The sequence below is a fragment of the Hylobates moloch genome, unplaced genomic scaffold (genome assembly GCF_009828535.3).
Source record: "Hylobates moloch isolate HMO894 unplaced genomic scaffold, HMol_V3 SCAFFOLD_15, whole genome shotgun sequence".
NCBI classification, from domain to species: domain Eukaryota; kingdom Metazoa; phylum Chordata; class Mammalia; order Primates; family Hylobatidae; genus Hylobates; species Hylobates moloch.
The window spans coordinates 33,261,683-33,289,040 of record NW_026652290.1 but is presented as its reverse complement, the minus strand read 5'-3'; the positions used below and the strand labels follow the sequence as shown (position 1 = coordinate 33,289,040).

Here is a 27,358-nt window from a genome sequence, read left to right as displayed (position 1 = left end):
CTTCAAGACAGGTGTAGGAATACCGTTTTTCATTTTCCAACCTCTGTCAAGCATTGAGAGTTAATTTCTTCATCAAGGCTGCCTATGATCTGTATTTTTAGCAAAATTCAACTCTGTTGAATGGCAAAAGGATGTGGTACTCCTTGGTGTAATCGCCCACTATTGCTCTCTCCAGGAGATCCCACTGTGATGGTTGCTGGGGTTTTTGTTGTTTTATGACAACCCATAAAATATTTTTCAGGATAACTGAAAGACTAGATAAGTAGTTTCTTTTTCTAGAATAACTTCTTTCTTTAGAAGTACACGTCTTAAAAGGATTTATTAACCAGTTCACTTAAAGATATTTTTGAAATTTTCCTAGTAAAGATTATTTTTATTTTGCTAAGTAAATAGCATTATTTGGAGTTTCTTACATTAGTAATTCCAGGATTAAATACTTGGAATTTGCTGTAAACGAGTATTCCTTCAATGATGACCCAAGTCTTCATAAATCACTGAATATTAGAGGGTTGGAAGGTGACTCTACAGGAACTTGTTTCTCAAGATACAGAAGTCATGTGGTTCACATAACTACCTGCTTTTTCCCTGAAGAACACTATACTTTTTTTCTCAATCTTCTCTTTAAATGTCAGTTTCATCTCAGTAAGTAGCTTTCCTATTCTGTTAACTAATAGCCTATTTTTCCACATCGATGCATTGGTAAGGAATATGTGACAAATGTTCTACCCTTGCACAGTGCCTGGCATGTTGAAGGTACTCAGTAAGGGTCTTTTAATGGAAAACATTAAATATTTTATAATGTTACATAATATGGATAATTCAATAACATGCATTCATGCTATGTGAATAAAGTTATTTTTTATATAACATGGGTCTTAAATGCCAGCCTACTAGTTCATCTGCAGCTCAGCCAAAAGAACAGCAAGTTATTCCAATCCTGAAGATAAAATCAGCTTTATTAGAACTGTACTTCGTGAGCGATTTAAGAGATTTTCAAGAGTAAATTTGATTATAAGAAAGTTTGCTGGGCGTGGTGGCCCACGCATGTAATCCCAGCACTTCGGGAGGCCGAGGCGGGAGCATTGCCTGAGGTCAGGAGTTCAAGACCAGCCTGGCCAACATGGTGAAACCCCGTCTCTACAAAAAATACACAAATTAGCTGAGCATGGTGGTGCATGCCTGTAATCCCAGCTACTTGGGAGGCTAAGGCAGGAGAATCACTTGAACCCGGGAGGCAGAGGTTGCAGTGAGCTGAGATTGTGCCACTGCACTCCAGCCTGGGCATCACAGCAACTCTGTCTCAAAAAAAAAAAAAAAAAAAAAGAAAGTTTCCTTACAAGATGACTCAAGTCCAAGACCTGTAGGAGAAATTATTCTGACTGGCCTTAAATAGTCTAAGTACTGTCAGGTGTACAAATGACTACTTATTCTGTGAAATCCCAAAGAGCAAATGAATAGGGAAATGAAGTTTAGTTTAGCATAGAGAACTTTCTAATAATCATTTTAAACATACCATGGACTGCCTGGTGAGACAGAACATTCAGCCTTTGGAAATAATGTGTCAGAGATTGCATGAGCACCTGGAAATTTAAAACAGATCATTTTAAAGCACACTTGTGACCAGTTCTGTCTCAAGAAACACTGCTCTAAACCATATTCATGCTGACCAAAGCTTTGGCCAAAAGCAGCCTGACTTAGGATAAAGTTAACCAGTCCTTTGCCAGTGGTATAAAGTAGAATCATGTAAGTTGTTGGTTTGTTGTTGTTGTTTTCTTTTTGAGATGGAGTCTTGCTCTGTGGCCAGGCTGGAGTACAGTGGCGTGATCTTGGCTCACTGCAACCTCTGCCTCCCCAGTTTAAGTGATTCCCCTGCCTCAGCCTCCCGAGTAGCTGGGACTACAGTCATGCACCACTACGCCCAGATAATTTTTTGTATTTTAATAGAGAGGGGGTTTCACCATGTTGGCCAGGATGGTCTCGATCTCCTGACCTCGTGATCCGCCCGCCTCGGCTTCCTAAAAGTGCTGGGATTACATGTGTGAGCCACTTTTTTTTTTAACCCAACTTTATGCTATTCTGATCAAAGAACCTGGGAGCCCTCCATTAGAATAGTCTGGGTCTCTAAGAAACTTTGAATATAATAGTTTAGAAATATAATTGAGCATTCTTGAGATTTGTCCAGAAATTTCTGATATTGATGTTGGATCTTTGAATTTGCATTTAAGAGGCAATTATGGACGGGTGCGGTGGCCCACACCTGTAATCCCAGCACTTTGGGAGGCCAAGGCAGGTGAATCATGAGGTTAGGAGTTCGAGACCAGCCTGGCCAACATGATGAACCCCATCTCTGCTAAAAATACAACATATTAGCTAGGCATAGTGGTGGGCACATGTAATCCCGGCTGCTTGGGAGACTGAGGCAGGATAATCGCTTGAACCCAGGAGGCGGAGGTTGCAGTGAGCTGAGATCGCGCCACTGTACTCCAGCCCGGTCGACAGAGTGAGACTCTGTCTCAAATAAATAAATAAATAAATAAATAAATAAATAAATAAATAAATAAATAAAGAGGGAATTATTTGGTTGTGGTCAGTTCAGTACTATTGAGCAAAGAATCATCTTTGGCTTAGCCAGGTTTAGAATCACCTAGGTGCTGACGTGGCAGCAAGACTAAGGTTAAGACTAAGACGGCTAAGACTTTGAGGAAGGTTACTATATATCCCCGATGAGGTTTCAAGTACTTTGTAGAAAGCAAGCTGTTTAACTCTCATAATACCCTTTCCCTGATTCTAGTACCTCACTTCTATTGAAGGAGAACTGAACCACAAAAACCCAAGTAGCTCCTACTTGCCCAAGGTCACAAAGCTAGTTCTTAGCAGTTCAGCTTTGCGCTTATGCAGATTGGCTCTAAGGTTTGTGGCAAGCACTAGTGGTACAGGATATACCACTTCTTTGGGAACATAAGAGACAGTCATCTGGCCTGAAGTTTATGGGGCTAGCACCTAATGAAGTATAAATGATACAGGAAATTCATACTATTGCAGAAGAGAGCAAACTAAGAACCAAAAACAAGCATTAATGATTGAGACAGATAATGACTTTAACACTCTGTTGTTACTGCACAGCAGTAGGGTTAGAACTGGATTTTTAGGGGTTTGCATTTTCCAGTGTCACCTAGGATCAAATTAATTTGGGTCAGGAAGGAATATTTCTTTAGCTCAGAATGGTGGAGCTGCTAAAATATTTGAGGTGTAGTTATATTTCTTTGTTTAGGCTCACCTCCCCTCTGTCCAGTACCCCTTCACTTGTCTGAGCACTTAAGCATTAACGGAAGGGCTTAGCCCACTTCCACATAATCATGAGATTAAAGGCCAGCATAGAAGAAAACCAGCAACACGGCATCTGGTTTTCATACTATACATTTATAAATTTGCAACCCAGTAAAAGAATTTTGATAGTTCATTTTGAGGCCGGGCACAGTGGCTCATGCCTGTAATCCTGGCACTTTGGGAGGCTGAGGCAGGTGGATCACCTGAGGTCAGCAGTTCGAGACCAGCTGGCCAACATGGTGAAACCCTGTCTCTACTAAAACCACAAAAATTAGCCGAGTGTGGTGGCACATGCCTGTAATCCCAGCTACTCAGGAGGCTGAGGCAGGGAATCACTTGAACCCGGGAGGCAGAGCTTGCAGTGAGCCGAGATTGTGCCATTGCACTCCAGCCTGGGCAACAGAGTGAAACTCTGTCTCAAAAAAGAAAACAACAACAACAAAAACAACAAAAAGATAGTTCATTTTGGCATAGGCAAGAGTGTTATGTTTGTTCTATCGGAATCTATTACAAAGGGTGCTATTTTCCCTACCTGCAAATCCCTAGTGGCCTCTTCCTTGAGCCCATACCCACCCCCAGCCACTTGTCGGTGTCCTCCTCTGCGCCCCTGCATGTGCCTCTCTGGTGCACCACCAGTTTTCTTGCCCACTGTCCAACTGCTCTCCAAAGTGGATGTCTCAGCCACACAGCTGTCCTGAGCAGGCTTGTACCCGGGGGCTGTTTATGGGTTAACAGAATGAACGGCTCTTCTTGCCAGCTGGCCTCCTGCAGTCCGGACTCTGCCCCACAATTCTTGGATCTCTAAGAGGGTGACCTATCTGGAGCTTCCCCTAACTAAAAGCCGGAGTGACTCTGATGGATAGCTTTTGGCAGGCGACTCCAGTTTCTGTGTGGTCAGATGGAATTTGCCTGAAAGCTATCCCACTCTGATTATTCTTCCCAATGTCTGACCTTGAAATGGCGGTGGCTCACGCTTGTAATCCCAGCACTTTGGGAGGCCGAGGCGGGCGGATCACGAGGTCAGGAGATTGAGACCACGGTGAAACCCCGTCTCTACTAAAAATACAAAAAAAAATTAGCCGGGCGTGGTGGCGGGCGCCTGTAGTCCCAGCTACTCGGAGAGGCTGAGGCGGGAGAATGGCGTGAACCCGGGAGGCGGAGCTTGCAGTGAGCCGAGATCGCGCCACTGCACTCCAGCCTGGGTGACAGAGCGAGACTCCGTCTCCAAAAAAAAAAAAAAAAAAGAAATGGCTCATGGCTTAAGGTGTGCACCCAGGTGGGTGCTGTGAGAGAATTCTGTCCAGGAAAGAGAATGCTTTGGTCCATAATCAACCTCTAGAAAACCATGATGCCTTTATCAAGAAGGTGGATACCACCATGGAAGCCAAAATCAGTCTCCTAAAAGAACTCCAAAAACAAGGTTGGTAGGTTTGGGGTGGGGAGAGGAAAGGAGAAGGGAGAGGACCCAGGAGAGCCCAGGATGGGGTCTGGACAGCCAAGAGGTGCTCAAGAGAGTCTTTGGCAAAACACAGGGGTCTTCCTCTATGTCATCTTTGTGCCATTTAATTTTACAACAACGTGATAGGTGCCTTCTTGCACTGCACAGCTTGGGAAGGAGCTGGGTCTGCTGTTGACTCAGAGCTTTGCAAGCTCACTTCTTCAAAAGAAGCCAAGGGAGCAAGGAGGGTGGCCTGAGGCTAAGACAAAAATAAACACCAAAGTTCAGCCCATCTTACAAAATTGTTTTGAGATAACCTTCACTCAGGTGGTGCTCCGGGGAGGGGTAGCAGGAGGCAAGCACGGCGGAGCGGGTAGAGGCCATCTGGCAGAACGCTTTGAAAGCTAGCCTGAGAAATTCTTCAGAAAGAGGCTCTGGGAAGCTTTTTGAGCAGGAAGGTAACATGATGCATATTATATTTTAAGAAATTAATCTGGAAGAATCGACCGCTTTTACTATTCTGACCATTATTCTGAACCATGACACATGCTTTCAACTGAACTTGCCCATCTCACAAACATGATTTCACTCCTGGACTGTTCTTCAGGTTTCCATCTACAGCCATCTGTGAGTTGTCTGGTGAATCTTGCTTGAGGCCTGCTCCTCTTTTTCTTCCTTTGTAGGGAGGTAATGAATAGTCTAGGTATCTGAGATTGTGATCTGATCATACCAAGTGCTGCTAAAGACGTGGTGCAAAGAGAACTCTCATACGCAGAAAGGGTGTAATTAGTGCCACCCTGGAGAGTAATGTGGAAAAACTACTTGGAAACACAGTTGAAGACACATATACCCTTTAACTCAGCCATTTCACTTCTCATCACATATGCTGCACCAATGGTGGCCTTGGAACCAGCAGCATCCTCTTCTTAGAAATGCAGAATCTAGCTGGGCACGGTGGCTCACGCCTGTAATCCCAGCACTTTCGAAGCCAAGGCGGGCAGGTCACCTGAGGTCAGGAGTTCAAGACCAGCCTGGCCAACATGGCAAAACCCCGTCTCTACTAAAAATACAAAAATTAGCCTGGAGTGGTGGTGGGTGCCCGTAATCCCGGCTACTTGGGAGGCTGAGGCTGGAGAATTGCTTGAACCCAGGAGGTGGAACTTTTAGTGAGTGGAGATGGGACCACTGCGCTCCAACCCTGGTGACACATCTCAACAAAAAAAAAAAAAGAAAAGAAAGAAAAGAAAAAGAAATGCAGAATCTCAGTCCCCTCCCAGTCCTGCTAAATTGGAATCTGCATTTTAGCCCCTGGGAGCTCCCAGCACTGGCCTGGAGATCTCAAACATATGTGCATAGGTATTTGTTGCAGCACTGTTTGTAATAACAGCAGAAAAGGGAACAACCCGAATAGCCAACATATGGAGAACAGATAAATTGTGATGCTGTCATACAATGACATGTATAAAGCAGTTAGAAATAAATGAAGTAGGCCAGGTGCAATGGCTCACCCCTGTAATCCCAGCACTTTGGGAGGCCGAGGCAGGCGGATCACAAGGTCAGGAGATCGAGACCACCCTGGCTAAGATGGTGAAACCCCGTCTCTACTAAAAAAAAAAAAAAAAAAAAAAAGTAGCTGGGCATGGTGGCAGGTGCCTGTAGTCCAGCTACGCGGAAGGCTGAGGAAGGAGAATCGCTTGAACTCGGGAGGTGGAGGTTGCAGTGAGCCGAGATCACGCCACTGCACTCCAGCCTTGGTGACAGAGCAAGACTCCGTCTCAAATAAAATAAAATAAAATACAAATACAAATAAATGAAGTAGAGCCATATATGCCAGTATGGGTTGCATCCAAAATCATAACATGAAGGGAAAGAAAAGCAAATTGCAGACTGAAGTGTAGAGTAGGATACACTGTATACAAAATGTAAAAACAAAACAATATTCTGTTTCATTTGGGGATACAAGCATGCTTAGTCAGAGTATTGACCATAAAGACCAAATTAAAGACATGGTTACCTCCGGGAGAAGGGGAGTGAAACGGAGAAACTGAACTAGATCTGTGGTGTTCCCTTTCTTTAAGAAAAAAATTAGAATGAAACATAGCAAGATGTTTAAATATGATAAAGCTAGGGTATATATTTGTTTACCACATTTTTCCGTGTTAGAAATATGGTATAAGGGGAAAAAAGAATTAAAATGACAGGCGGACCTTGGTCTCCCTTGCTATAACCTTCCTGTTCTTCCTTATTTTGTTGTTTCTTGAACTCATTGACAATAACATCTAGATGATAACATCCAAATGCCCCTGAGAAGGGCCAGGCGCGGTGGCTCACACCTGTAATCCCTGCACTTTGAGAGGCCGAGGTGGGTGGATCATTTGAGGTCTGGAGTTTGAGACCAGCCTGACCAATATGGTGAAACCCATCTCTACTAAAAATACAAAAAATTAGCCATGTGCCTGTAGTCCCAGCTACTTGGGAGGATGAGGCAGGAGAATCACTTAAACCCAGGAGGTGGAGGTTACAGTGAGCTGAGATTGTGCCACTGCACTGCAGCCTGGGCAAAAGAGTGAGACTCCATCTCAAAACAAAAACCAAAACAAACAAACAAACAAATGCCCCTGAGAAGGCTGTCTTTCCATTCTTAACACACCAGACAGAACTGAACTGAAGAGGTGGACATCAGCAACATCAGCCAGTCGACAGGGAGGTGAGTTAATGGGGAGGTAAGGCTGCTGTGCAGACTGGCCACTCGACTCTATTCCAGCCCTTGCCCAGGGCCCCCTTCCAGAAGCTGGTACGTTTCTTAGGCTCAAAAGGATGCTGCTCAGACCTGCACTTCTGAGGATTTTCAGTAGACTGGCTTCTGCCAAGCTGACTTGCAGATGAGGAAGGTAAAAGTAAAGTGCAGGCTGTTTTTCTGCCATTGTCACTCCTGCTGGCAAGCTGGCAATAGGGCCTTTCCCGGGCAGGGGAGCCCTTGTTGGGTCTTTAGCTTTGTGGGTGTCCAGAACGGTGTGCAGGTGTCCAGTCTGCTGGAGTGGGCTGTGGCTGGTTGGTGTGTGCTCAGACTCATGGTGGAGGCAGTAGTCAAGGAGTAGTTGTGACTTAAAAACAAACAAACTAACAGGGCTGGGTGTAGTGGCACACACCTGTAATCCAAGCTACTTGGGAGGCTGAGCCCGGGAGTCCAGGAGTTCCAAGCTGTAGTGTGCAGTGTTCACACATCTGTGAATACCCACTGCACTCCAGCCTGGGCAATATAGCAAGACTTCAGATTACAAAAACAAAAACCAAACAATTATTTGTGTATTTATTTATTTTGAGATGGGGTCTTGCTCTGTCACCCAGGGTAGAGTGCAGTGGCGCTATCTCAGCTCACTGCAACCTCTGCCTCCCGGGTTCAAGTGATTCTCCTGCCTCAGCCTCCCAAGTAGCTGGGATTACAGGCATGTGCCACCACACCTGGCTGATTTTTGTATTTTTAGTAGAGTGGGGTTTTACCATGTTGGCCAGGATGGTTTTGAACCTCTGACCTCAGGTAATCCACTCACCTTGGCCTCCCGAAGTGCTGGGATTACAGGCGTGAGCCACCATGCCCTGCAAAAACCAATTTTTAATGGAAGAATATAAAAGGCCTGAGGAAAGCACATACATTCTGTATATATAATGATGATTTTTCATAAACTAAACACATCTGTGTAACCAGCACCCAGAACAAGACAGGAAACATCAGCTCCCCAGAAGCCCCTCTTGTGTCCCTGCAAGGCATGATCTTCTTCACAAGGGTGACACCATCCTGACTTCTAACACCTTAGGTGATCTTCCACACTTTCTGTATATCCACACAAATGGAATTATGAAGTACATATTATATGTCTGACTTTACTCAGCAATGTTTGTAAGATTTATCCATATTGTTGCTTATAGTTGTAAATAGACAGTCTATTCTCATTGCTATATAGTTGTATGACTATAATACAATTTATCCCTTCAACAGTTGATAATCAATTGAGGAGGGCTATCATTTGGGGGTGTCACTGTGAACATTCCAATGAAAGATTTGTGGTGAACATATGTACAATTTGTGCATTGCTGGGCTTGAGAGGGTGCGTATGTGTATCTTTGATGGATATGGGGCAGTGACTTCTTGATTCTCTGTCTTCTGGATGGTAACAGTGGTGGCTGCTCCTGTGGCCCATCTCATGGACATCTTCTGGGGCGATCCTGAGAGCTGGGCCTGCAGCCACCCTCCATCATGCAGAGATGCTCCAGGCTACTAAACCACTGCAGAAAATCACATTTAAAAAGATAAATTCCAGCTGGGTGCAGTGGCCCACGCCTGTAATGCCGGCACTTTGGGAGGCTAAAGTGGGTGGATCACTTGATGTCAGGAGTTCCAAACCAGCCTGGCCAACATAGCAAAACCTCATCTCTACTAAAAATACAAAAATTAACTGGGTGTGGTGGCTTGCACCTGTAATCCTAGCTACTCTGGAGGCTGAGGCATGAGAATCGCTTGAACCCAGCTGGTGGAGGTTGTAGTGAGCAGAGATCGCGCCACTGCACCCCAGCTTGGATGGCAAAGTGAGACTCTGTATCAAAAAATAATAATAAATAAATAAACAGATAGATAGATTCCCACTATTCCCAGTATGGCCACATTTAGTTTACACTAATTTAAGCCTCCATCATTTATATCCTCATTTATATTCTAATACTTTCCCAGGTGGATACATTTTTTCTGCTAACCTCCTCCTCTTTTTCTCAAAGCTCTCTGCTTGCATATATATATATATATATATATATTCCAACCTATCCACATTGTGCTTTAAGGCACTTCGCCAATAAGATGACATGGTACTTTTTCAAAGCATATCCCAGGTAGCGTGTTTATCTACTTTTATACAGTAGATTTTTTTTAACCTTACCAAAAAATACTTAAGTGAGTGAGAGTTATTTTTCTCTTCCCTTTTGAGGGAGTTCGTGTTCTTGGCAGGCAGTTTGGCAATCATTTAAAATGTCTAACTAGGCTGGGTGCAGTGGCTCACGCCTGTAATCCCAGCATTTTGGGAGGCTGAAATGGGTGGATCACCTGAGGTCAGGAGTTTGAGACCAGCTGACCAACCTGGTGAAACCTCGTCTCTACTAAAATTACAAAATTTGCTGGGCCTAGTGGTGAATGCCTGTAATCCCAGCTACTCGGTAAGCTGAGGCAGGAGAATCACTTGAACCCGGGAGATGGAGGTTGCAGTGAGCTGAGATCCTGCCACTGCACTCCAGCCTGGGTGACAGAGCAAGACTCCGTCTCAAAAATAAATAAATAAATAAATAAATAAATAAATAAATAAATAAATAAAATGTTTAACTAACATTTAAATACCGAAGAGCTGCCAGCAAGTACAAATGTCACTTGGCCTAAAGATATATATATATATCTTTTTTTCTTTTTCATTTTCCTGGGCCTCATTTTCACAAGCTTGAAAAATTGTAAATCTTCACCTTAATATAACAATTAACTTACAAGTATTTACTAAGTTGAGAATTGATTTTTAAATCTCACCACCATGCTGTATGAATTTGAATAGTAAGTATGAAAATGTGTGTATGAGGCCAGGTGCAGTGGCTCACACCTGTAAACCTAGCACTTTGGGAGGCCGAGGCAGGTGGATCACTAGGTCAGGAGTTTGAGACCAGCCTGGCTAATATGGTGAAACCCCATCTCTACTAAAAATACAAAAATTAGCCAGGCATGGTGGCGCATGCCTGTAGTCCCAGCTACTCGGGAGGCTGAGGAAGAAGAATCGCTTGAACCCAGGAGGCAGAGGTTGCAGTCAGCTGTGATCACACCACTGCACTCCAGCCTGGGCAATAGAGCAAGACTCCGTTTCAAAAAAAAAAAAAAAGAAAAGAAAATATGTGTATGAGTATGGTTTGGTAAATACACATATACGTTATGTACCCTGCTAATATTTATTCATTAAAAAGCAATTCTAGAGCTCATACTGGGAGCAGCAGTGCCTCCCCCATGGAGAACACAGTGAGCTAGATGTCCCAAGCTCTGCCCTGAAGGGACTCACAGTCAGAAGTAAAACACAACACGCCCACACATAACTACAGTGCAAGAAAGAATGAAAAGAAAATCCATGTGGGCTAGACAGACAAAGTGACACTAAGGTTTAGGAGGCAAGAGAAATTCCAGCTGGAGGATTGCATATATTATGTGTGTACATGTGTGTATAATTATAATCCTATAGCTGGAATACATATATGTGCGCATATATATATATTTATGCATATTATGATGTTTTGACATCTTTAAAAAAAAAAAAACCCTCCCTGGGGCAGCCAATTCTTGGAGATAAGAAATAACAGGCTCAGGTTAGAGCATGCCTTTGACAGGCAAACAAACCAACCAGAGCCAGCACTCCTCTATCTGGCCTGCAAACCTTAGCAGACGGCTCCTCTACCTCAATCATCCCAAGGCCAGGTAGTACCCCGGGCAACCAGGGACCATCCCTAGAGTCTAGAGCCCACCAGAATTATCTGCTCTAGCCAATCCTATACTGTCCACTCTGCCCTGCCTTGCCGTTCCTGTGGAAACCACCATAAAGGCCATGGCCTGACCCTTCCCTGACTCCTGTCTTCCACCTCCTGACCACCCTGGTGTCTGCTGTGTGGCCTGTGTAGCGCGGCATGCCTCCTTTCTCTAGGACCAATGAGCATAATGCACTTTGCTCTCCCCAGTCTCTCCTTTGTTGCCCCTCATAGCCACACCTGACTGATGATTTCCTAAAAGAGTACAAAACAAGGATCAGGAAAGACTTTGTGGAGGTAATGTTGAGGGATGTATAGTATGAGCATAGAAAGTTTTCAAGATTGAGGCTGGGTGCGGTGGCTCATGCCTGTAATACCATTAGTTTGGTAGGCCAAGACAGGTGGATCACCTGAGGTCAGGAGTTGGAGACCAGCCTGGCCAACATAGCGAAAACCCATCTCCACTAAAAATACAAAAATTAACTGGGCATGGTGGCAGGCACCTGTAATCCCAGCTACTCGGGAGGCTGAAGCAGGAGAACCACTCGAACCCAGGAGGCGGAGGTTGCAGTGAGCCGAGGCCACGGCACTGCACTCCAGCCTGAGCGAGACTCTGTCTCAAAAACCAAAAACAATAAACAAACAAACAAACAGAAAACAAAAAACAGAAAGTATCCAAGATTTATAACTTGAAAAGGAAAAAGGGCTAGCTGTTGATGATTAAACAGACATGATATCATTGTTATGTGACCTGGAAGCTGACTGTGGCAGTCACAGGATTGCAGATGTCATCTCATTCAGCTCCGAGATAAGGGATAAGCCACCTTGTGGCAGAGCCAGGACTTGGACCTACAACTGCGGATGCTTGGCCCTACACTCCTGCCTCCATGTAGACTATTTCCTATGAATTGGACAAATTATACTTTCTTGTCATATGGAATATTTTGAAAAGAAGTCTTATTTGTAATCCCAAGTCTTTTTGGAAAGTGAATTAAGTATATAGATATCAATTAATAGGTTGAATGATGACATCTATAATAATTTGTCAAATTCTGGCCAGGCACAGTGGCTTCCACCTGTAATCCTAGCATTTTGGGAGGCCAAGGCGGGCAGATCACCTGAGGTCAGGAGTTCGAGACCAACCTGGCCAACATGGTGAAACCCTGTCTCTACCAAAAATACAAAAATTAGTAGGGCGTGATGGCGGGCACCTGTAATCCCAGCTACTCAGGAGGCTGAGGCAGGAGAATCGCTTGAACCTGGGAGGCAGAGTTTGCAGTGAACCGAGATTGTGCCATTGCACTCCAGCCTGGGTAACAAGAGCGAAACTCAGTCTAAAAAAAAAAGAAAGAAAGAAAGACATCTCATTATCTTGTTGTATAACAAAGAATTTGTCTAGTCTTTGTCCTGAATTCCTGGTATGGAGACTCTAAAAACCCTTGGGGTTTTCTGAGTGGTAGGGCTTTTTTATACTACTAAGGTAATGGTGGACCCCTAGACAGCCTCAAGATGGGGGCTGGTTACCAAAAGACCAGCCCAGCCTGGTGATTAGAGGGTTGGGGAATTTGAGTCACCTGACCTTGAAGAGAGGAGGGGGTCTGGAGGTTGAGATTAATCACAGGTTTGGTGGTTTAATCACTTGTGCCTACAAAATAAAACCCCAGTAAAAGCTCTGGAACCGGAGGCTTCCAGGGCCTCGTGGTTGGTGAACATGTTGATGTGCCAGGATGTGATGTGCCCTGATTCCACGAGGAAAGGCCACTGAAGCTCTGCATTTGGGACCCTCCCATATTTGTATGCTTTACAATGAAACTAATCATAAGCATTGCGCTTTCCTGAGTCTGCCAGTTGTACTAGCAAATGATCAAACCTAAGGGGGTCATGGGAACTCCCAAATTTGGAGTCAGAGTACAATTGCCCTGAGGACCCTCTGAGACTTGTGGCTGGTGTCTGAAGGGGACTAGGGGTCTGTGGTGAACTTTGCCCTCAATCTGTGGCATCTGCACTAGCTCCAGGAAGTTAGTGTCGGAATTGAATTGCTGTACACCCAGCTGGTCAGGTCAGTTTGGGTGGAAACAGAATGTCATATTATCCATTTAAAACTTGATGTCCAGCTGGGTGCAGTGGCTCACGCCTATAATCCCAGGACTTTAGGAGGCCAAGGCAGGCAGATCACAAGGTCAGAAGTTCGAGGCCAGCCTGGCCAATATGGTGAAACCCCGTTTCTACTAAAAATACCAAAATTATCTAGGTGCAGTGGCGGGCGCCTGTAGTCTGAATGCTCAGGAGGCTGAGGCAGGAGAATTGCTTGAACCCGGGAGGTGGAGGTTGCAGTGAGCCGAGATCACACCACTTCACTCCAGCCTGGGCAACAGAGCAAGACTCTGTCTCAAAAACCAAACAAACAAAAAAAAAAACTTGATGTCCAAGATAAAACACACAAGAATCATTTTAGATTTCTTTCCCTTCAAATTCTTTCAGTTCCCAACTCTCGCCAGTTACCACAAATGTGATACCTTCTTTGTATTGTACTCGTGCTCTGTGGAGAACAGCATGGCTTGGAGAAGGGGAACTACATTAGGCAGGGTTTTGGCGGGAAATAGAAGGCACACCCACTGGAATTTTTTTTTTTAAGTTTTGAATGAAGACATGATTTTAAAAAGAACAGACAGGGACGGTCGTGGTGGCTCACACCTGTAATCCCAGAACTTTGGGAGGCCATGGCGGGTGGAATCACCTGAGGTCAGGAGTTCAAGACCAGCCTGCCAACATGGCAAAACCTCGTCTCTACTAAAAATACACAGATTAGCTGACGTGGTGGCGCTCGCCTGTAGTCCCAGCTACTCAGGAGGCTGAGGCAGGAGAATCACTTGAACCCAGGAGGCGGAAGTTGCAGTGAGCTGAGATCCTGCTACTGCCCTCCAGCTTGGGTGACAGAATGAGACTCCATCTCAAAAAACAAAACAAAACAAAACAAAAAACAAAACAAGACAAAAAAACAGACAGAATGAAGGGAACAGGCAGGAAATGATGCTGAGGTGCCCAGGGAAGAAGCTACCACCCTCAAGCCTGAGGTATCATCAGTGCCCGGGTGGCAGAGGACCTCAAGAAGGGGCCATCCAGCAGGACCTGCCATTGCAGAAGGACACAGCCCTGCAGAGCCACCGCCAAGTGGGAAGGGACAACCCCAACCTCTCTCTTCTCTCCTCTCCCAAAATAAAGCCAAGATAAAACGGAAACCCAGATGACTCACCTCCCAGGTAGAGGATGAAGCTGGGGGAAATGAATGATTTAGCGTTGAAATGAGCATAGGTCATTGTAAGAGACTGCTAGATTCCAGGACTGTCACAGATAGGTTGATGTTCAAAAAGTCAGCCTGGCACAGTGGCTCACGTCTGTAATCCCAGCACTTTAGGAGGCCAAGGCAGGTGGATCACAACGTTAGGAGTTCGAGACCAGCCTGGCCTATATGGTGAAACCCATCTCTACTAAACATACAAAAATTAACTGGGTGTGGTGGCGGGCACCTGTAGTCCCAGCTACTCAGGAGGCTGAGGCAGGAGAATCACTTGAACCGAGGAAGCAGAGGTTGCAGTGAGCCGAGATCGCGCCACTGCGCTCCAGCCTGGGCGACAGAGTGAGACTCTGTCTCAAAAAAAAAAAAAAAAAAAAAGATACAATAGCTTTGATTGATTGTATTCAAAGATATAATAGCCAGGAATCTTTCCCAGTTGATGAAAAACACCAATCACTGATCAGGAAGTCCAACAAATTGCCAGCAGAATAAATAAACAGAAACCAATAGAAACCCACACCTACACACATCATAATAAAATATTAGAATGCCATTTACAAAGAGAAGACATTTTAAAAAGCCATAAAGAAAAAGATTATCTCCAAAAAAGGGTGATCGGGCTGAATTAGTATCTGAATCACATCACTGAGATCCAGGAGGCTGCGGAATGAGAGCTTCAGAGCACGCACAGAAGTAGCTCTCAGCTGTCGCAGAAGGTGGAGCTTCCAGGAGTTTCTAGATGGAGGGCAAAATAAAGATATCTTTCAAACAGATAAAAATGGAGAGAGTTTGCTTCCAATACAGTTACTCATTAAAGAACTATACTGGGGCTGAACTAAAGTAATCCCAGATGGAAATCCTGAGATTCAAATGGTGATGTGCGTATTGGTGCATATATGTGGAAAAATCAAAAGAATATTGACTGCATAATACAATAATAACAACAACTCATGATGTTAAAAAGTAAGAGAGAACTAACATGGGAAGGAGGCTTAGTTTAGCATAAAGATTATAACCAATATTTACTATAACACTAATTATTTGCACATAATACAAAGTCACAACCACGAATGCATATTCATGAAGAAATAAAAGGACGAGTAAACAATTATGATTGTCCCTTTATGGTTAAATATTCCTTTGCTGGCATGTTTACTTATTTTGTCATCTACCAGCAATCATTCACAAATAGGCTGTGGCAAAAGCCCAAGTGATAACACGCATTCATGGAGAAACTTGAAACTAATAATGCTCTCACATTTTCTGTAAATTGCAAAAATAATGTTTTGTCACTGACCTAGGTGTTTAATCTGCTGTATAAAACTCCAGTGTTAAAACAAAAAAAAGAAACTCCAGTGTTCAGCAGAAGTGAAAGAGCTCCTTGGCATGTATTATTTTCTCTTTTTGTATTTATTTATTTATTTATTTATTTATTTAGAGATGGAGTCTCACTGTGTTGCCCGGGCTGGAGTGCAGTGGTGCCATCTTGGCTCACTGCAACCTCTGCCTCCCAGGTTCAAGTAATTCTCCTGCCTCAGCCTCCTGAGTAGCTGGGATTACAGGTGCATGCCACCATGCCCGACTAATTATTGTATTTTTAGTAGAGATGGGGTTTCACAATATTGGCCAGGCTGGCCTCAAACTCCTGACCTCAGGTAATCTGCCCGCCTAGGCCTCCCAAAGTGCTGGGATTACAGGTGTCAGCCACTGCGCCCAGCTAGCATATTGTATTTTAAGCAGGCATTTGTTCAATAATCCAACACCCATCAAGCACTGGAGTGAGTGGCAGATCCTCGCTGTGAGAGCGTTTTCCTAGTTCATGAGGAGAGCCAGATGCTACATCCAAAAAGGGAGCTGAGCCCTAACTGGGTTGTCTGACCCTACTTCGTCTCAGGTGGTCGGTGGGGGACACAGAGCAGAAGTCAGAAAGCTGGATTGTGCAGATGAAGTGAGAGTACTCTCTCTCTCAAAAAGAATTCACTCGAAAAATATTATTGGATACCAATTACATGCCATGCACATTGCTGGGCCCTAAGTTGTAAACATGAATAAGATATGCTGTCTAACTTTTCCCACTACTGGAAAGTGGTAAGTAAACACAGAATTGTATTATGGTTATTAAGTGCTATGGCATGAATGTTGGTGTACCCCCAGAATTCCTATGTTGAAATCTTCACCCCAAAGTGATGGTGTTAGGAGGTGGGGGCTTTGGGAGGTGATCAGGTCACAGTGGAGCCCTCATGACTAGAATTAGTGCCCCTACAGAAGAGGCCCCGAGAGCTACCTCTCCCATTCCTCCACGTGAGGACACAGAGAGAAGGCACCATCTGTGAACCAGGAAGTGAGCCCTTACCAGACACTGAACCTGCTGGCACCTTGATCTCGGACTTCCAGCCTCCAAAACTGTGAGAAATAAGTGTCTGTTGTCTATAAGCCACCAAGTTTGTGACTATTTGTTCTAGCAGCCCAAATAGACTAGGACATTAAGAATCTGATGATGGTTTAGAACTCTCATGGTTTTTTTCACTGAGAAGAGCATACCAAGATATATTTTTTCTGTTAAAAATAATATGCGTGCTGATAGAATACACATTACTTCTATGAAAAGAACACATTACTTCTATGAAACCTTTGCCAAAAGTGCACAACCCAAAGGAGACAATGAGGAACACTTGACAAACCCAGATGGAGGGACTTTTCTAATCCTGGCATGTGGTCTTCAACATGCCAATATTGTAAAGGACAGAGAGACTGTGGAGCTCTTCCAGATTAAAGGAGACCCAAGAAATACGACAACAGAATGCAACATGTGACTCAGACTTCTGTTATGAAGGACATTATTAAGATAATGGCAAAATCTGAATAAGATCTGAAGATTAAAATAGTGTTGGCCGGGCACGGTGGCTCACACCTGTAATCCCAGCACTTTGGGAGGCTGAGGCGGGCAGATCACCAGAGGTCAGAAGTTCAAGACCAGCCTGGCCAACATGACGAAACCCCGTCTCTACCAAAAATATAAAAATTAGCCGGGCATGTTGATGGGCACTTATAATCCCAGCTACTCAAGAGGCTGAGGCAGGAGAATCGCTTGAACCCAGGAGGCGGAGGTTGCAGTGAGCTGAGATTGCACCACTGCACTCTAGTCTGGGTGGCAGAGCAAGACTTCATCTCAAAAACCAACAAAAACAAAGAAAAAATAGTGTTGCGAAGATGCTAGTTTCCTTATTCTGATCATTGTTATGTGATTGTGTAAGAGGATGTCCTTGCTGCTAGGAAATGCATGCTAGCTATCTGGGCTAAAGAGCATCATGACTGTACATGACTGTACTTTCAAAATACAAGCAGGAGATAGAGGAGGATAAAGTAAACTTGGCAAAATGTTAACGTTTGGAAGCAAGATGAAAGATAACACGGGAGGTCTTTGTGCTCTTATTACAACTTATATTTAAACAGGTAAAAGAGTTAAGAGTTAGGCTTTTCAAGGATTCCTAGCACTCACTAGAAGCAAAATGAGGTTCATTTAAAGAAAGGGGTAAACACTTTGTTTGCTCTCTGAAAATAGTTTCAAATGAGGCATAACTCCTCCCTGAAACTTTCATTTTCATGTTCCATCAAAGCAAGCTCAAGTTCCAAATTCCCCACCAGGTGTGCATGTTATGTGTTTGGACTGGTGTTGGGTTGCTTTGTTTTTCCTAAAGGTGAGCTCCAAAGTGGAGCTGAGCCATCTACAAAAAGATAGCAGTGATCTAATTGCTGGTCTCCTGCATGACCTCTTCCCATTGACTAGCTTAAAAATCAGTTAGATTTAGCTTTCAAGCATGTGTCAATAAAATAAATTCCAGATTTTCCAGGTAATATATTTCCAAAGAGTAGGTTTGCACAGTAGTACAAAAACAAAAATTGTTTTTGAATGGAGTCTCAGTAATAGGGAGCCTGTTTTTCAATTCTCTTTTAGATTCTTTTAACGGCTCATTCACGGGGGCTTGATCTCAGCTGCAAAGACTGAAAAAAAGAAACAACCCCACAGTTCTAAATGCCTAGGAAATTGCATTGCTGAAGTGATTCTCTTGTAACACTCTCTGGTTCTTTTGCCAACCCCCTGAGATGATGCTTCTTGGCATAAATAGAGACTGGAGACTTTTTTCCTACCTCCAGTAGAGGTCTGGCCTTGCTCCAAAACAAAGCCTGCACCCAGCAGATGTTGCTGCTAAGAGACGTCGCCTGGACTTTCTACCCAATATTCTTTGACAGAAGCGGCTAGTTGACTAATGCTTAGAATGATTTTTGTCATTGTATATTCCTTTCACATGTCAAGGTAGTTTGATCTCTAGCACCTAGTCATTTGCATATACTCATATTTTTCCTTCTGAATTGAGAAATTGATAGTAATCAGTGATGGATTTAGCATTAGGCCAAATCTACACTAAGCAAATAAGCAGGTGTTTCTCTACCTTGGTAGATATTGTGGAAAACAGAATTCCTCTAAAATCTTCTGCAGGCTTTAATAAGTGTTTATTGGACTCCAGAAATCATATAAGAAATATTGGCTCCGCCGGGCGTGGTGGCTCACACCTGTAATCCCAGCATTTTGGGAGGCCAAGGCGGGCAGATCAAGAGATCTAGACCATCCTGGCCAACATGGTGAAACCCCATCTCTACTAAAAATACAAAAATCAGCTGGGTGTGGTGACACACGCCTGTAATCCCAGATACTCGGGAGGCTGAGGCAGGAGAATCGCTTGAACCCAGGAGGCGTTGGTTGCAGTGAGCCGAGATTGTGCCATTGTACTCCAGCCTGGCAACAGAGTGAGACTCCATTTCAAAAAAAAAAAAAAAATTGGTTGTAATCTCAAGGCTTTTTATAAAAGGCTGTTAACAGGTCGTTTATGTTTTCCAAGAATACTAGATTTTTTTTTTTTTTTTTTTTGAGACAGAGTCTCATTCTGTCACCCAGGCTGGAATGCAGTGGTGATCTCGGCTCACGGCAACCTCTACCTCCTGGGTTCAAAAGAGTCTCCTGCCTCAGCATCCTGAGTAGCTGGGATTACAGGCGCATGCCACCACGCCTGGTTAATTTTTGTAATTTTAGTAGAGATGGGGTTTCACCATATTGGTCAGGCTGGTCTCAAACTCCTGACCTCAGGTGATCCACCCACCTTGGCCTCCCAAAGTGCTGCAATTACAGGCATGAGCCACCGTGCCCGGTCACAATACTAGATTAAGGTCAGAAAAGAATCCAAGTAACTTTCTTCTCCGCAAAGCTGTGAATATCTCTTTCCTTCTGCCTTCTATTTTTTGTTTTTTTCTGAAAGCATGCACTAAGTAGAATGGAGGAGTCCCACAAATGCTTAGAAATGATATGATTCCAGACCAGCATGGTGGCTCACGCCTGTAATCCCAGCACTGTGGGAGGCCAAGGCGGGCAGATTACCTGAGGTCAAGAGTTTGAGACCAGTCGGGCCAACATGGCAAAACCCTGTCTCTACTAAAAATACAAAAAGTAGCCAGGCATACTGGTGCATGCCTGTAATCCCAGCTACTTAGGAGGCTGAGACAGGAGAATCACTTGAACCTGGGAGGCAGAGGTTGCAGTGAGCCAAGATCACGCCACTGCACTCCAGCCTGGGCAACAGAGTGATACTCCATCTTAAATAAATAAATAAATAAATAAAACCATTCCTTTTGTTTTCAAAACCCAAGTCTCCTTTAATATTTAATCTTTCCTCACAATCACTTTTACCAGTAAGCATGTGTTTCAGGATCCCTTTTCTGAACAGACTTAAGCCTGGCGGAGAAGCTTATTCTCCGAGGGCCTCGCGGGACTGCAGCACGGCAGCAGGGTCCACTGTTGTCAACTCCAGACAGTGCCTTCCAACTGCTCTTAGGGGTCCCAGACACACTCAATCATAAAGTAGAAGGCTCAGATTCTTGGGATCTTTCTCCTGTCTGATCGCTGTTTACTGAACAGTCATACCAAGTCCCTAAGCCTGGAGACTGAGCATCTGCTGTTCTCAATCAGGCCCAGGTGTAGCAGGAAGGACTGAATCCTATGACTGGGTGCCTGTCCACAACCTCAGCCCTTCCTTCCAAATCGACTCTTAAAACCTCCCGACACTTGGAAGCTGTGGCTTTTAGGTGGGGCTTACAAAAGGATAGAAATGGAGGGTAGATCTTCGAGAATTAAAGTGGGGAAAAAGAGAGATATTTGGGATGTCTAAAAAGTACATAACTACAAATAATGGCCTCCAAACATAGACTGGGCTGAGTATATACCAAAATAATTGAAAGCAGAGACTTGGGTTTTGAAAACAAAAGGAATGATTTAATTTATTTATTTATTTGTTTGTTTGTTTGTTTGTCCAGGCAGGAGTACAGTGGCGCGATCTTGGCTCACTGCAACCTCTGCCTCCCCGGTTCAAACGATTCTCCTGTCTCAGCCTCTCAAGTAGCTGGGGTTACAGGCATACACCAGCATTCCCTTTCATAGCAGCATTATTCACAGTAACTAAAAGATGGAAACAACCCAAATGGATGGATGAATGGATAAGCAAAATGTGGTCCATACACACAACGGAATATTATTCAGCCTAAAAAAGAAGGAAATCTTGTCACATGCCACAACATGGGTGACCCTTGAAGACGTGATGCTGAGTGAATAAGTCAGTCACAAAAAGGCAAGCACTGCTTGATTACACTTACATGAGGAGCCTAGAGTAGTCAAATTCATAGAGACAGAAAGTACAATAATGGTTGCCAGGGGCTGGGAGGAAGGGGCAAAAAGGAGTTATTTTTAATGAGTGAAGAGTTTCAGTTTGGAAGGATGGAAAAGTTCTCTAGATGCATGAATCCAAATTAGGTTCATACACTGCATCTGGCTGATGTATCTCTTAAATCACTTTTAATTTATAGTTCTTGCTCCACCCATCACCATCTTTTTTTAATACCTTGCATTGCACTGTGACAGTTGCACAATGTGAATGTATTTTATTTTATTTTATTTTATTTTGAGATGAAGTTTCACTCTTGTTGCCCAGGCTGGAGTACAATGGCGCAATCTCCATTCACTGCAACCTATGCCTGCCGGGTTCAACCCGTTCTCCTGCCTCAGCCTCCCCAGTAGTTGGGATTACAGGTGCCCGCCACCACGCCTGGCTAATTTTTGGGTTTTTTTGTAGAGATGGGGTTTCACCATGTTGGCCAGGCTGGTCTCGAACTCCTGACCTCAGGTGATCCACCCTCCTCAGCCTCCCAGAGTGCTGGGATTACAGGCGTGAGCCACTGTGCCTGGCCATGAATGTATTTTAAGTCACTGAACTGTGCACTTAAAACTGGTTAAAGAGGGCTGGGTGTGGTGGGTCATGCCTGTAATCCCAGCACTTTGGGAGGCTGAGGCGGGTGGATCACCTGAGGTCAGGAGTTCTAGACCAGCCCGACATAGATGGTGAAACCCCATCTCTACTAAAATACAAAAAAATTTGCCAGGCATGCTAGCAGGTGCCTGTAATCCCAGCTACTCAGGAGGCTGAGGCAGGAGAATCACTTGAATCTGGGAAGCAGAGGTTGCAGTGAGCCAAAATCATGCCAATACACTCCAGCTTGGTGGAGTAAAACTCCGTCTCAAAAAACAAAACAAAACAAAAAAAGAAGAGCCGGGCATGGTGGCTGACGACTGTAATCTCAACACTTTGGAAGGCAGAGGCAGGCAGATTATAAGGTCAAGAGATCTAGATCATCCTGGCCAACATGGTGAAACCCCGTCTCTACTAAAAATACAAAAATTAGCTGGGTGTGGTGGCCCATGCCTGTAATCCCAGGTACTCGGGAGGCTGAGGCAGGAGAATCATTTGAACCAGGGAGTTGGAGGTTGCAGTGAGCCGAGATCGCGTCAGCCTGGCGACAGAGCGAGACTCCATCTCGAAAAAAAAGAATGAAAAGAAAAAAATGGTTAAAATGGGTAAATGTTATGCTAAATATACTTTATCACATTTGGAAAAAGCCATGTGAGTTGGAGAATAAAGGGACAGTATTCTAGCCAATCATGTAAATGGCAGAGATAGGCTTCTCGTTTCTCAAATAATCGTCCCCTTTTCCCCTTTGGCTATTCGAAATGCATTACAGGAATTAGGATTAATTAAACTAAAATTAAAAAAAAGAAAACTAAGTAATAGCTGCTGAGTGGAGCAGTTCAGGTATTTCAGCAGATGCCTTAGGGTCATAAGGCAGAATCTTCCCTTCTTTTTTTTTTTTTGTTGTTGTTGTTGAGACGGAGTCTGGCTCTGTCATGAGGCTGGAGTGCAGTGGCTCAATCTTGGCTTCTGCCTCCCAGGTTCAAGTGATTCCCCTGCTTCAGCCTCCCGAGTAGCTGGGACTACAGGTGTGCACCACCACACCCAGCTAATTGTTTGTGTTTGTTTGTTTTTTTGAGATGGAGTCTTGCTCTGTTGCCCCCCCCAGGCTGGCATGTAGTGGCATGATCTTGGCTCACTGCAACCTCCACCTCCTGGTTTTAAGAGATTCCCCTGCCTCAGCCTCCAGAGTAGCTGGGACTACAGGCATGCACCACCACACCTGGCTAAGTTTTTTTTTTCTTTTTCTTTTTTTTGAGACAGAGTCTCGCTCTGTCGCCCAGGCTGGAGTGCAGTGGTGTGATCTCAGCTCACTGCAACCTCCACCTCCCGGGTTCAAGGGATTCTCCTGCCTCAGCCTCCCGAGTAGCTGGGATTACAAGTGCCTGTGACCAAGTCTGGCTAATTTTTGTATTTTTAGTAGAGATGGGGTTTCACCATGTTAACCAGGCTGGTCTTGAACTCCTGACCTCGTGATCTGCCTGCCTCGGCCTCCCAAAGTGCTGGGATTGCAGGCGTGAGCCAATTTTTTTTGTATTTTAATAGAGACAGGGTTTCACCATGTTGGCCAGGCTGGTCTCGAACTCCTGACCGTGTGATCCATCTGCCTTGGCCTCCCAAAGTGCTGGGATTATAAGTGTGAGCCACTGCACCTGGCTGCTTTCAGCTTTATTTTTCCTAACTTTACTTTCAGGTATCATCATCTTTTTCCTCCCAAGCTTTCAAAGTTCTACTACTCGCATTTAACTGATTATTGCCACTTAACTAAACCAGATTCATTTACCACTTACTCTGGACTGTAGTGCTATGTGTGCCAAAAAGTGCCAAACAAAGTTCTTGGTCTCAATAATTTATAACTTGGTCTCAGTAATTTATAACCTCCTAGGCGGAGGCTGCAGTGAGCCAAGATCGTGCCACTACACGCCAGCCTGGGCAGGGCAACAGAGCAAGACTCCATCTCAAAAGTCATGTGCACATGGAAAGGTAACTAACAAGGCTGGGAGCGGTGACTCACGCCTGTAATCCCAGCACTTTTGGGAGGCTGAGGCGGGTGGATCATGAGGTCAGGAGATCGAGACCATCCTGGCTAACATGGTGAAACCCCGTCTCTACTAAAAATACAAAAAATTAGCCAGGCGTGGTGGCAGGCACCTGTAGGCGACAGAGCGAGACTCCATCTCAAATTAAAAAAAAAAAAAAGGTAACTAACAATATCAGTGCTGAAGGTGAGATATACACACTTGTGTGTTATTGATGATCACAGAAGGGAAAATTTTTTAAGATTGGAAGCATTAGAAGAGATGAGACTTAGGCTAAATCATGTGATGACTGAACACTTGGTTTCAGCATAGGACAGTGTGATGTATGCACTCAATGTCTGGAATCTGTATCTCATATTGGAAGATAAAGAATAGTCTTGGCCGGGTGTGGTGGCTCACGCCTGTAATCCCAACATTCCAGAAGGCTGAGGCAGGTGAATTGCTTGAGCTCAGGAGTTTGAGATCAGCCTGGTCAACACAGTGAGACCCTGTCTCTACTAAAATTTTTTTTAAAAAATTAGCTGGGTGTGATGGCTCACATCTATAGTCTCAGCTACTCAGGAGACTGAGGTGGGAGGATTGCTTGAGCTCAGGAATTTGAGGCTGCAGTGAGCCGTGACCGTGCCACCGCATTCTAGCATTCCAGCCTGGGCGATAGAGCGAAACTCTTTTTCAAAAGAAAAAAAAAAAAAAGATCGTCTCCCAACTTGGCTAGAAAAGCGTGTACTAGTACATAAATGTTCCATAAACATAACATAAACTCCAGTTCAAATTGTCAGAGGCATTTGAACCACAGCAACTCCATCTTGAATAGGGGTTGAGTAAAATGAGGCTGAAACCTACTGGGCTGTATTCCCAGACAGTTAAGCATTATAAGTCACAGGATGACATAGGAGGTCGGCACAAGATACAGGTCTTAAAGACCTTGCTGATAAAGCAGGTTGCAGTAAAGAAGCCCGCCAAAGGCTGGGCGCGGTGGCTCACGCCTGTAATCCCAGCACTTTGGGAGGCCAAGGCTGGCAGATCACCTGAGATCAGGAGTTTCGGACCAGCCTGGCCAACGTGGTGAAACCCCATCTCTTCTAAAAATACAAAAAAAAGTTAGCCAGGTGTGGTGGCACGTGCCTTTGGTCCCAGCTACTCCGGAGGCTGAGGCAGGAGAATCACTTGAACCCAGGAGGTGGAGGCTGCAGTGAGCTGAGATCACACCTCTGCACTCCAGCCTGGGCCACAGAGCGAAACTCCCTCTCAAAAATAACAAACAAACAAAAACTCTGCTTCCTGAATGCTTGGGGAGACTGATTTGAGTAATAATAGAACTCTGGGCTGGGCTCAGTGGCTCACACCTATAATCCCAGCCCTTTGGGAGGCCTAGGCAGGCAGATCACGAGGTCAAGAGATCAAGACCAGCCTGACCAACATAGTGAAACCCTGTTTCTGCTAAAAATACAAAAATTAGCTGGGCGTGGTGGCAGGCGCCTATAATCCCAGCTACTCGGGAGGCCGAGGCAGGAGAATCGCTTGAACCCAGGAGGCGGAGGTTGCAGTGAGCTGAGATCGAACCACTGCACTCCAGCCTGGGCAACAGAGCGAGACCCTGTCTCAAAAAAAAAAAAAAAAATACTAAAAATTTAGCCAGGTAGCGCACACCTGTAGTCCCAGCTACTCTGGAGGCTGAGGCAGGAGAATCTCTTGAACCCGGGAGGCGGAGGTTGCAGTGAGCTGAGATCACGCCACTGCACTCTAGCATAGGCAACAGAGTGAGACTCCGTCTCAAAAAAAAAAAAAAAAATAGAACTCCAGTCTCCTGCACCAGCTGACTGCATGAATTTCTCTTTCACTATTGCAATTTCCCTCTGTTGATGAATCTACTCTATCTAGGCAGCTGGCGAGGTGAACGCCTTGGGCGGTTCCAATGGTATTGAAAACCATGGCCTCTTATCAGATCACTAAGGTAGAGAATATGGTTAAAGAAAAGTAGTTTGTGTTAGAGTTGGGGTTTTTCAGAATCTAAAGAAAAATTGCTTAAAAACCGTCTGCAAAATAGCTCCAAGGCAAAAAAAAAAAAAAAGAAAAGAAAGTGGGCTTTTGTAGTAACCACATTCAGAACTGTGAACTGGCTCCTGTGTTCTCTTTATCCCCAAGGGCATGTGAAACACTGTTTTCCCGGGCAGTCACAGCAAGGCTGCCTGGATGAGGCCGCTGGGACTGGAATTTCAGTCTGTGGCCTGCCCTCCGCTTTTCTTAGCGGAGCTGTCATCTAAACCTGGACCTTGTTTTCTGCCCTGCCTCCCCCGGCTGCTTGTCAATATTTGCTTTCTAGATCACAAGATCCTAAGCCCCAAGGCCCGTCACTTTAAACAAACAGAAGAGGAAGTCAACAATAACTACTGTGGTGAAGCTGTCTACTTTCGGGAACTTTCCCTAGTTGGTTTGCTCCTGCGAGTTCCCACTCCCAGGAAAAGCACTGCAGTGCTAAACTGAGCAGCTTTGTTTGCCTCCCGACTGTGTGGCCCCCAGCAACTATGCCAGGATTCACAAGCCAGCGGGATCCTAAATGTATGTGTGCATGGCAGCAAGGTTGCTCTTCAGCCTGTTGGCAAAATTCTCCCACAGCACTTTCATTTCTCAGGCACGCCTTCATGGGCCCCGGAACTTAATTCCTTGATGACTGTTGTGGAGCCTTAGTTGCCAGCGAGTGGCAACCAAGGTTTAAATGTAAATTAGCTTACAGAGTGAAGGGAGGTTGCAGATACCCCTGCATTTAGTACATAAATTCAGCAACCTTAGTCTAGAACAGCAAGGAGTCTTAGAATTGGCACAGAGTGGGCACCCAGCCCCTTCTGGCCAAATCCCTGATGAGAAATGCCTGAAATTCACCCTTTCAGCCTGAGATTTTGTTCTCTGTGTAAAGCCAATTGTTGCTGTCATTAGCAAGCAAAACTACGCCTTACAAAAGTAAATGCGGGTCCTCTTAAGTTTGCATCTGAAAGAAGGCTTTCCACGATGGGAAGGTGTGCTAAACTAAGCCTGGCTGTACCTGCAAGCTCAGGCTGCCACATGGTCTGAAGCTTGGATTCCTGAGAGGTGCGACAGGCTCAGGTTCCCCTGCCTGGACTCAAGAGTCAGCCTGTCTAGATTGGAATTCCCGACCCATCACTTAAATATGTGGACAAACCTCTTTCTGCCTCAATTTCCTCATCAGTCAAAAATACTTATTACTAGTGCCTACCTCCTAGAGCTGCTTGGAGGTTAGAATTTGTGAACATAGATGAAGCTCCTAGACCTGTGTCTATACCCAGTAAGTCCAGCATGAGTGTTCATTGTAATTATTCGATTATGGCTGTCACCCACATACTGGCTCTCAGGGGTGCACCAT

General features: G+C 44.7%; 1 long non-coding RNA gene across 1 annotated transcript in view; it reads right to left on the bottom strand.

The window, feature by feature from the left end:
- Positions 1-15,147: 15,147 nt before the first annotated feature.
- The window catches only part of LOC131381408 (uncharacterized), a 36,169-nt gene continuing 23,958 nt past the window's right edge, over positions 15,148-27,358 (bottom strand). Inside the window, exon 2 of the long non-coding RNA XR_009210155.1 lies at positions 15,148-15,329. This is a non-coding gene — a long non-coding RNA (uncharacterized LOC131381408). The remainder of the gene's footprint in view (positions 15,330-27,358) is intronic.